Here is a 10237-nt window from a genome sequence, read left to right as displayed (position 1 = left end):
AGTTGCAAAAAATGTCGAAGAGCCTAACACAACTCACTGTCCCATATTTCGGCGAATTCAGACAATAAATGCGCCTTTTATGGCCCCAAAACCATAAATCGAGTGATCGGTCTATATGGCAGCTATATCCAAATCTGAACCGATCTGGGCCTAATTGCAGAAGTGTGTCAAGGGGCTTTACTTAACTCACTGTCCCAAATTTTGGCAACATCGGACAATAAATGCGTCTTTTGTGGCCCCAAAACCTTAAATAGAGTGATCGATCTATATGGCAGCTATATTCAGATCTGAAACGATCTGAGCCAAATTTAAGAGGGATGTCGAAGTGCCTAACAAAACTCACTGTCCCAAATTTCGTCGACATCGGACAATATATGCGGCTTTTGTGGCCCCAAAACCTTAAATAGAGTGATCGGTCTATATGACAGCTATATCCAAATCTGAACCGATCTGTGACAAATTAACGAAATTTGTCGAAGGGCCTAACACAATTCACTGTCCCAAATTTTAGAAAAATCGGACAATAAATGTGGCTTTTATTGACCTAAGACCCTAAATCGGAGGATCGGTCTATATGGGGGCTATATCAAGATATAGTCCGATATAGCCCATCTTCGAACTTAACTTGCTTATGGACAAAAACAGAATCTGTGCAAAGTTTCAGCCAAATCGGCCAAAAATTGCGGCTTGTAAGGGCTCAAGAAATCCATTTGGAATATCGGTTCATATGGGAGCTATATCAAGTTATAGACCGATTCGGACCGTACTTGGCACAATAATTGGAAGTGATAGCAGAACATGACATTCAAAATTTCAGTTAAATCCGACAAAAATTGCGGCTTGTTAGGGCTCAAAAAGTCAAATCGGGGGAAACGGTTTATATGGGAGCTATATCAGGTTATAGACTGATTTAGACCGTACTTGACGCAGTTGTTGGAAGTCTTAAAGCAACACTACATGCAAAATTTCAGCCAAATCAGACAAAAATCGGAAAAATGCGGCTTGTAAGGACTCAAGAAGTCAAATCGGAAGATCGGCTTATATGGGAGCTATATCTAAATCTGAACCGATATGGCCAATTTGCAATTCCTAATGACCTATATCAATGTTTAGTATCTCTGCGAAATTTCAAGCTGCTAGCTTTACGCATTCGACCGCTATCGTGTTTTCGACAGATGGACGGACGGATATGGCTGGATCAACTCAGAATGTCGAGACGATCATGAGACAGACGGACGGACAGACAGATAGACGGACGCACGGACAGACGGACGGACGGACAGACGGACGGACATGGCTAGATCGACTTAAATTGTCGGATAGGAATTGCGGTCTCTAGTAGCTCAGGAAGCCAAGACCTTAGATCGGTTTATATGGCAGCTATATCAGGTTGTGAACCAATTTTATTCATACTCAGCACAATTGTTGGAAATCATAACAAAACACCTCGTGAAAAATTTCAACTAAATCGGATAAGAATTGCGCCCTCTAATGGCGAAGAAAGTCAAGATCTAAAATCGGTTAAATGGCAGCCATATCAAAACCGATATGGCTCATTTATAATTCCAACCAACCTGCACTAATATGAAGTATTTGTGCAAAATTTGAAGCAGCTAGTTTTGCTGTTTCGAAAGTAAGCGTGCTTTTGATAGACAAACGGACGGACGGACAGACAGACAGACGGATGGAAGGACGGACGGACAGGCGGACGGACAGATGGACGGAAGGACGAACGGACGGACAGACAGACGGACGGACAGACAGACGGATGGACGGACGGACAGAAGGACGGACGGACAGAAGGACGGACGGACAGAAGGACGGACGGACAGAAGGACGGACGGACAGAAGGACGGACGGACAGAAGGACGGACGGACAGAAGGACGGACGGACAGAAGGACGGACGGACAGAAGGACGGACGGACAGAAGGACGGACGGACAGAAGGACGGATTGACGGACGGATGGAGGGACGGAAAGACAGACTGATGGACGGACGGACAGACGGATGGACGGACGGCCAGACGGATGGACGGACGGACGGATAAGATAAGCTAAATAAGAATTGCGCCCTCTAGTGGCTCAAGAAGTCAAGATCTAAGATCGGTTAAATGGCAACTATGTCAAAACTTGATCCGATATGGCCCATTTACAATCCCAATCGACCTACACTAATATGAAATATTTTTGCAAAATTTTAAGCAGCTTGTTTTGCTGCTTCGAATGTAAGCGTGCTTTTGATAGACAGACGGACGGACGGACAGTCAGACGGACGGACAGACAGACGGATGGACGGACGGACGGATGGACGGACGGACGGACTGACAGACGGATGGACGGACGGACGGACTGACAGAAGGACTGATAGACGGATGGAGGGACGGACGGACAGACAGACGGACAGATGGACAGACGGACGGCCGGACGGACAGATGGACAGACGGACAAACAGACAGACGGACGGACGGACAGACGGACAAACGGACGGACATGGCTAAATGGACTTAAAATGTCATGAAGATCAAGAATATATATACTTTATGGGGTCTTAGGCGAATTTTTCGAGGAGTTACAAACAGAATGACGAATTCGAATTCTCATAGTCTTACCCAAGCATCTTTAGTTGTTTCAGCTTTACTTAATCCAATACAATCCAACATTCTGAAACTTAAAACCAATTATTGTTTAACGACTCCCCCAAAATGGCATCGTTTTCATACAATTATCACCAAATTGAGATGACTTCAACTATTATAACCAAAATAATTCTCAAATTTATTTAAAGTTTCACTAATAGCGATAAAAGGAAACAACGAAAACCTGATAAAGTTATAGCATATACTAATGGTTTTTTGTGTTTAACCATATTAGCAGCAAGCCACTAATGAATAATAGTTAATAGCATCATAATAAGGCAAATTAAAAGAAATCATGGTTCATTTTCAGCATGTTGAATTAAAATACAAAATAAACGGCAAACAAGCATTAAATATAAATAAAATAAAGACCAAATCAACCAAATTATTTTTTTTTTGTTTTGTTTTTTTCATTCATTTGCCTTAAACTAAAAGCAGAAAATTCTAATGCTAATATAAGCTAATTTGTTGTTTGGCAAAAACACTCAAACACCCAAAGACACACACACACACACAAACACACACATAAAAGTGTTCTAAGTTCTATTTGGAATTTTGGTCCATTTTTTCTATGCTTTTTCCCTCTCCCTAGACTTTGTCATTCGACTAATAAATGACAAATTTTGTGTTTTGTATTCGTTTTGGCCAAATTAAAAACAGCTAGAAGAGGGCTAAAGCAAAAATCGACCACAGCTAGGGTATATTTCTAGACGGAATTTAGCTGAAGGTCAGCCGCACCAGCAATATGGGTGATATGTGGCAAACATTTATTTTGCGGTTTTTTTTTTCTCTTTTTCGGTTGCAAACCGACAAAAATGAAAATTAAAAATCATTAATACAAGTTTTATGATCTCCTGTCGGTTTGTCTAGCTGCCTAGGCAGGCTGTCTGTCTGTCTGTGCTACAGCCACTGCATGTTTGTAGAAATTATTGTTTGGAATTTTATGATTTTTATTCTTACTTTTACAAGGGTTAAGAAAAGTAAAAACAAAAATAGAAAATAATTGATATTTGTAAAAAATAATAAAAAAAGTAAGGATTAAGAAAAATAACAGTTGGGAATATGCTAAAGTCGATTGAAGCTGACTACCTTATACATCGAATAATATTTCTCTCTCAAAATTGACTCGTGTCTTGATCACAATATAACATGGACCGACGGACGGACAAAACTCAATAGATTCGATCATTGGTATACTTAACTCATATAAATTCCTTTCATTTTGGCGTTGCAAACAAACTCCGGAACGTTTTATACCTTTACTTTGATGGTGTAATTAATAATGAAGAAAAATATGGCAAAACGTATCTAAAAACCACTTTCTGCTCAAAATAATTGTTTTAATAAGTTCGGCCGGGCCGAACTTTGGATACCCACCACCTCGGGTATATATGTAAACCACCTTTCATCAAAATTCGGTGAAAATTTCATACCTTATGTCCCATATCAGTTTCATCAAAATATGTTCCGATTTGGACCAAATTCTAATAAGTACACTAGCTATATCTAAAAATAAACCGATCTGAACTATATACGACACGGATGTCGAAAAGCCTAATATAAGTCACTGTGTCAAATTTCAGTGAAATCGGATAATAAATGGCAGCTATATCCAAATCTGGACCGATCTGGGCCAAGTTGCATTAAAATCTCGAAGAGCCTAACACAAAGCACTGTCCTAAATTTTGGCGAAATCGGACAATAAATGCCTCATTTATGGGCCTAAAACCTTAAATAGAGAGATCGGTCTATATGGCAGCTATATCCAAATCCGAACCGATCTGTGCGATATTGCAGAAGTATGTCAAGGGGCTTAACTTAACACACTGTCCCAAACCTCGGCGACATCGGATAATAAATGAGAATTTTATGGGCCCAAAACCATAAATCAAGAAATCGGTCCATATGGCAGCTATATCCAAATCTAAACCGATATGGACCAAATTGAAGAAATATGTCGAAGGGCCTAACACAATTCACTGTCCCAAATTTCAGCAAAATCGGACAATAAATGTGGCTTTTATGGACCTAACACCATAAATCGAAGGATCGATCTATATGGCAGCTATATCCAAATCTGAACCGATCTGAGCCAAATTATCGAAGTATATCGATGGGCCTTACACAATTCTCTATCCCGAATTTCACCAAAATCGGATAATAAATGTGGCTTTTGTGGGCCTAAGACCCTAAACCGGAGGATCGGTCTATATGGCAGCTTTATCCAAATCTGAACCGATCTGGGCCAATTTAACGAAGAATGTCGAAGGGCCTAACACAACTCACTGTCCCAAATTTCAGCGAAATCGGATAATAAATGTGGCTTTTATGGGCCTTAGACCCTAAATTGGAGGATCGGTCTATATGACAGCTATATCCAAATCTGGACCGATCTGAGCCAAATTGACGAAAGATGTCGAAGGGGCTAACATAACTCACTGTCGCAAAGTTCAGCAAAATCGGATAATAAATGTGGCTTTTATGGGCCTAAGACCCAAAATCGGCGGATCGGTCTATATGGGTGCTGTATCAAGATATAGTCCGTTATAGCCCATCTTCGAACTTAACCTGCTTATGGACAAAAAAAAAGAATCTGTGCAAAATTTCAGCTCAATATCTCTATTTTTAAAGACTGTAGCGTGATTTCAACAGACAGACGGACAGACGGACGGACATGTCTAGATCGTCTTAGATTTTTACGCTGATCGAGAATATATATACTTTATAGGGTCGGAAATGGATATTTCGATGTGTTGCAAACGGAATGACAAAATGAATATACCCCCATCCTTCGGTGGTGGGTATAAAAAAAAAAAATATATATATATATATATATATATATATATATATATATATATATATATATATATTTAAAATTGAATTTTACAGACAGACAGAGAATCAAGTGATACCAAAACACCTCATGCAAGATTTCAGCCAATTCCGATGAGAATTGAGCCCTCTAGAGGCCCAAGAAGTCAAGACCCAAGATCGGTTTACATGGCAGCTATATCAAAACATGAACCGAGTTAAACCATACCTAGCGCAGTTATTGGAAGTCATAACAAAACACCTCATGGAAGATTTCAACTAAATCCGATGAGAATTGCGCCCTCTAGGGGCTCAAGAAGTCAAGACCCAAGATAGGTTTATATGGCAGCTATATCAGGTTATTTACCGATCTAAACCATACTTAGCGCAGTTATTGGAAATCATAACAAAACACATCATGCAAGATTTCAGCTAAATCCGATAAGAATTGTGCCCTCTAGAGGCTCAAGACCAAAACAATACGTGCAAAATTTCAGTCAAATCGGACAAAAATTCCACGTTAAAGTGGCTTAACTTGTTATAGGTGTTGGGCAGTTGGGATTGTAAATGGGCCAAATTGGTTCATGTTTTGATATGGCTGTCATATAAACCGATATTGGGTCTTGATTTCTTGAGTCTCTAGAGAGCGCAGGATACCTCACAAATGTAGCCAGCATTGGCAAGGGGGGTAACCATAGCTGAAAATTTTGTTGATATTAGCCATGTCCGTCTGGGAGTCCATGTATTATTGTAATCAAGGTTCAGGTCGTATTTGTTGTCCAATCATCACGAAATTTTGCATATGTCTTTTTTTTGGCTCATCGACGAACGTAATTGATTTTGGTAAAAATCGGTTCAGATTTGGATATAGCCGATTTGCACTTAAATGGACGTAGTAACTAAATTTTTCAGCCGATCTGCACAAAATTTGGCTTAGATTATTTTGTTAATGATGTTAACATATATGCAAGATTTCATCAAAATCGGTTCAGTTTTGGATATAGCTCCCATATATAATTATCGGCCGATTTTCTCTTTAATGGCTGTCGTAACTAAAATTTTCAGCCGATCTGCACCAAATTTGGCTTAGATTGTTTTGTTACTGAGTTTAACCGATCTGCTAGATTTCATCAAAATCGGTTCAGATTTAGATATAGCTCCCATATATATGTATCGTCCGATTTTCACTTTAATGGCTATAGAAGCTACAATTTTCAACCAATCTGCACAAAATTTGACACGGATTGTTTTGTTACTGAGTTTAACCGATCTGCTAGATTTCACCAAAATCGGTTCAGATTTAGATATAGCTTCCATATATAAGTGTTGCCTGATTTGCACTTAAATGGCTGTAGTAACTACAATTTTGAACCAATCTGTACAAAAATTGGCACGGATTGTTTTGTTACTGAGTTTAGCCGATCTGCAAGATTTCATCAAAATCGGTTCAGATTTAGGTATAGCTCCCATATATATGTATTGCCCGATTTGCACTTAAATGGCTGTAGTAACTACAATTTTCAGTTGATCTGCACAAAATTTGGCACAGATTATTTTGTTAATGATGTTAACATATATGCAAGATTTCATCAAAATCGGTTCAGTTTTGGATATAGCTCCCATATATAATTATCGCCCGATTTTCTCTTTAATGGCTGTCGTAACTACAATTTTCAACCAATCTGCAAAAAATTTGACACGGATTGTTTTGTTAATGATGTTAACATATATGCGAAATTTCATCAAAATCGGTTCAGATTTAGGTATAGCTCCCATATATATGTATTGCCCGATTTGCACTTAAATGGCTGTAGTAACTACAATTTTCAACAAATCTGCCCAAAATTTGGAATGGATTGTTTTGTCATTGATCTTAACATATGTGCGAGATTTCATCGAAATCGGTTCAGATTTAGGTATAGCTCCCATATATATGTATTGCCCGATTTGCACTTAAATGGACGTAGAAACTAAAATTCTCAGCCGATCTGCACAAAATTTGGCACAGATTATTTTGTTAATGATGTTAACATATATGCAAGATTTCATCAAAATCGGTTCAGATTTAGATATAGCTTCCATATATATGTATTGCCCGATTTGCACTTAAATGGCTGTAGTAACTACAATTTTCAACCAATCTGCAAAAAATTTGACACGGATTGTTTTGTCATTGATCTTAACATATGTGCGAGATTTCATCGAAATCGATTTAGATTTAGGTATAGCTCCCATATATATGTATTGCCCGATTTGCACTTTAAGGGCTATAGTAGCTACAAATTTCAACCAATCTGCACAAAATTTGGCTTGGATTATTTTGTTAATGATGTTAACATATGTGCAAGATTTCATCAAAATCGGTTCAGTTTTGGATATAGCTCTCATATATATGTATCACCCGACTTTCACTTTAATGGCTGTAGTAACTACAATTTTCAACAAATCTGCACAAAATTTGACACGGATTGTTTTGTTACTGAGTTTAACCGGTCTGCTAGATTTCACCAAAATCGGTTCAGATTTAGGTATAGCTCCCATATATATGTATTGCCCGATTTGCACTTAAATGGCCGTAGTAACTACAATTTTCAGCCGATCTGCACAAAATTTGGTACAGATTGTTTTGTTACTGAGTTTAGCCAATCTGCAATATTTCATCAAAATCCGTTCATATTTGGATATAGCTCCCATATATATGTATTGCCCGATTTGCACTTAAATGGCCGTAGTAACTACAATTTTCAGCCGATCTGCACAACATTTGGCACAGATTGTTTTTTTACTGAGTTTAGCCGATCTGCCGAGATTTCACTAAAATCGGTTCAGTTTTGGATATAGCTCACATATATAATTATAGCCGGATTTGCACTTTTTAATGAATCCCGGCGAGAAAATCAAAAAAAAAAAAAAAAAAAATGTTTATCGATGGTTATGCCCTCCTAGTGCTGGCAACACATGTGGTATTTACCTTTATCAATCAGCTGAGTAAACTTCTCTACTAAAGTAGTGTCGCTCTGTGGCAAAACGTTTAGAGCCGGGACCGAGTCGAGAAAGGTTTGAGAGGATTACATAGATGAGAAGCGTTTGTTAGAGTTCGGGTTAATTCTTAATTTATTGTTCAACATAGTTGAACAGGAGGTCCCTCATCATTGAGCTTAAACTTGTTTAGCACAGCACTCACTGATATGAGAGAAGTATTCGCGCTGTTCCTCAATGTAATGTTCATGGTCAAGAATTTAACTTTAAAAGGTCAAATGATTGCAGTGGTTGCTTCGGCTCAACTTTCCTCTTTACTTTACAGCATTTTGGGCCTTCTCATTAAAAGTAATCATTATGAAATGGCAAACCAAACTCTGGATCAACTTCGATAAATATTTGGTCATGTATCAATAAGTGCTGTCCAATCTAAGTTTAACTGAAGATAAGTTAAAATATCACCAACCTTAGTTAGAGTCACATTGCCAAACATTTTTTCTGCTCTTCTAGCCAGAACTTGACCCTAGAAATGTAGTGCCATTGACAAAAATGATAGCCTATACATATTGTTGTGAGTCACAATTCTTAATTCTTCCAATCATTTGAAGCACTTAATTGTTGAAAAACGGATATGTTTTCATTTAAAATAAAAATAGTATTGTTCCGCAAAAATGGCAAGAACGTATTTCCTTGTAATTTTGACAAGTAATGGTAAGTGTCGTCATCAGAAAAAAAAAAATATTTTTTTTTTTTTTAATTTGGCAACCTAATGAGTGCATGCATATTGAAATATTTTTTTTTTGTTTTTAAAAAGTTTCTAAGCCCTGCCTATCAAAATGGATCTAAAATATTTTTTTGTTAAAATTTTAATTTTTATTTTGAAAAATTCATAATTTTTTTCCACAATAGTTCAAAAAACTAAATGTTCCACAATAGTTTTTGAATTTTGTTTCATATGAAAGGAAAATCGGTTTTCATAAAATAATTTGCAAAAAAAAATTAATTATTAAAAAAAAAATTATTCGCAAAATTATTATTTTTTTTTTGTTTTGTACCAAATGTCCTCAAAGTTCATTCATTCATGATTTTTGTTTGTTTTATTTTCACTTAAAACCCTTGCAATTTTATTCATTCACAAGTTCAATAGTTCTTGGGCATCCAATTTCTTAATTTTTTTTCTTAACACTTTTATTTTGGTTTCTTTAAATGTTTTTATTTTTTCAGTTTTTTTTTTCCTTTTTCTTTTATTTTTTTTTTTTTTTGATTTTTTTTTTTCAGTTTGTTGTTAAACACCCACCTGGATATGAATGGCACGTGCAGAGAAGATAGACACCCAATAGAAGAGGAAAAAATCGCACAACAAAAAGAGTCTTGGGAAAGCAGCCAGCCAGGGAAATCGTAGGCGTCCGTTTACGAAATGATACGCAAGCGGTGCAATGCAATGCCAATGATTGCTTGTTGCTTAGGGGTAGGCGGCAGATGGATGGCAAGTAGTAGTAGGTGTTTGTTTGGCCTGCTTCCTGATATAATCACGTTTACAGAGATTGCATGCGACAAAAAAACTCAAACACTTGTTAACAACTTAGCTGCAGCATCAATGGTAAGCAGCAACAGGGTAAACAAACGGGGAACAGGAGACATTGGGAAAAGAAATTTTTTCCAAATTTTAAAATTTTTGTTTTTTTGCAAGTTGTATTGTTTGTCAAAATGTTTGCTTTTCACTTTTTATTGGCAAGTTTAAAAATCAATATTTTAGGCTTTGTTGGCCCTCTTTGTTTTCCATATGTACGTCACTAACCAAAGGTTGTTTT

General features: G+C 37.3%; 1 protein-coding gene across 4 annotated transcripts in view; it reads right to left on the bottom strand.

Annotated features, from left to right (window-relative positions):
* LOC106092941 (dendritic arbor reduction protein 1) overlaps positions 1-10237 on the bottom strand; it is a 359220-nt gene that overhangs the window by 41358 nt on the left and 307625 nt on the right. Inside the window, exon 1 of one of the 4 annotated variants that reach the window (XM_059362467.1) lies at positions 9724-9954. The exons of the other annotated variants lie outside the window; for them this stretch is intronic. The gene's annotated coding sequence lies outside the window, so the exon portion shown is untranslated. Of the gene's footprint in view, positions 1-9723; positions 9955-10237 lie in introns of those variants that run through there. 4 annotated transcript variants of the gene reach the window in all.

The sequence above is a fragment of the Stomoxys calcitrans genome, chromosome 2 (assembly GCF_963082655.1).
Source record: "Stomoxys calcitrans chromosome 2, idStoCalc2.1, whole genome shotgun sequence".
Taxonomy (NCBI): Eukaryota; Metazoa; Arthropoda; class Insecta; order Diptera; family Muscidae; genus Stomoxys; species Stomoxys calcitrans.
The sequence above is the reverse complement of the archived record's forward strand: the minus strand, read 5'-3'. Positions and strand labels throughout refer to the sequence as shown.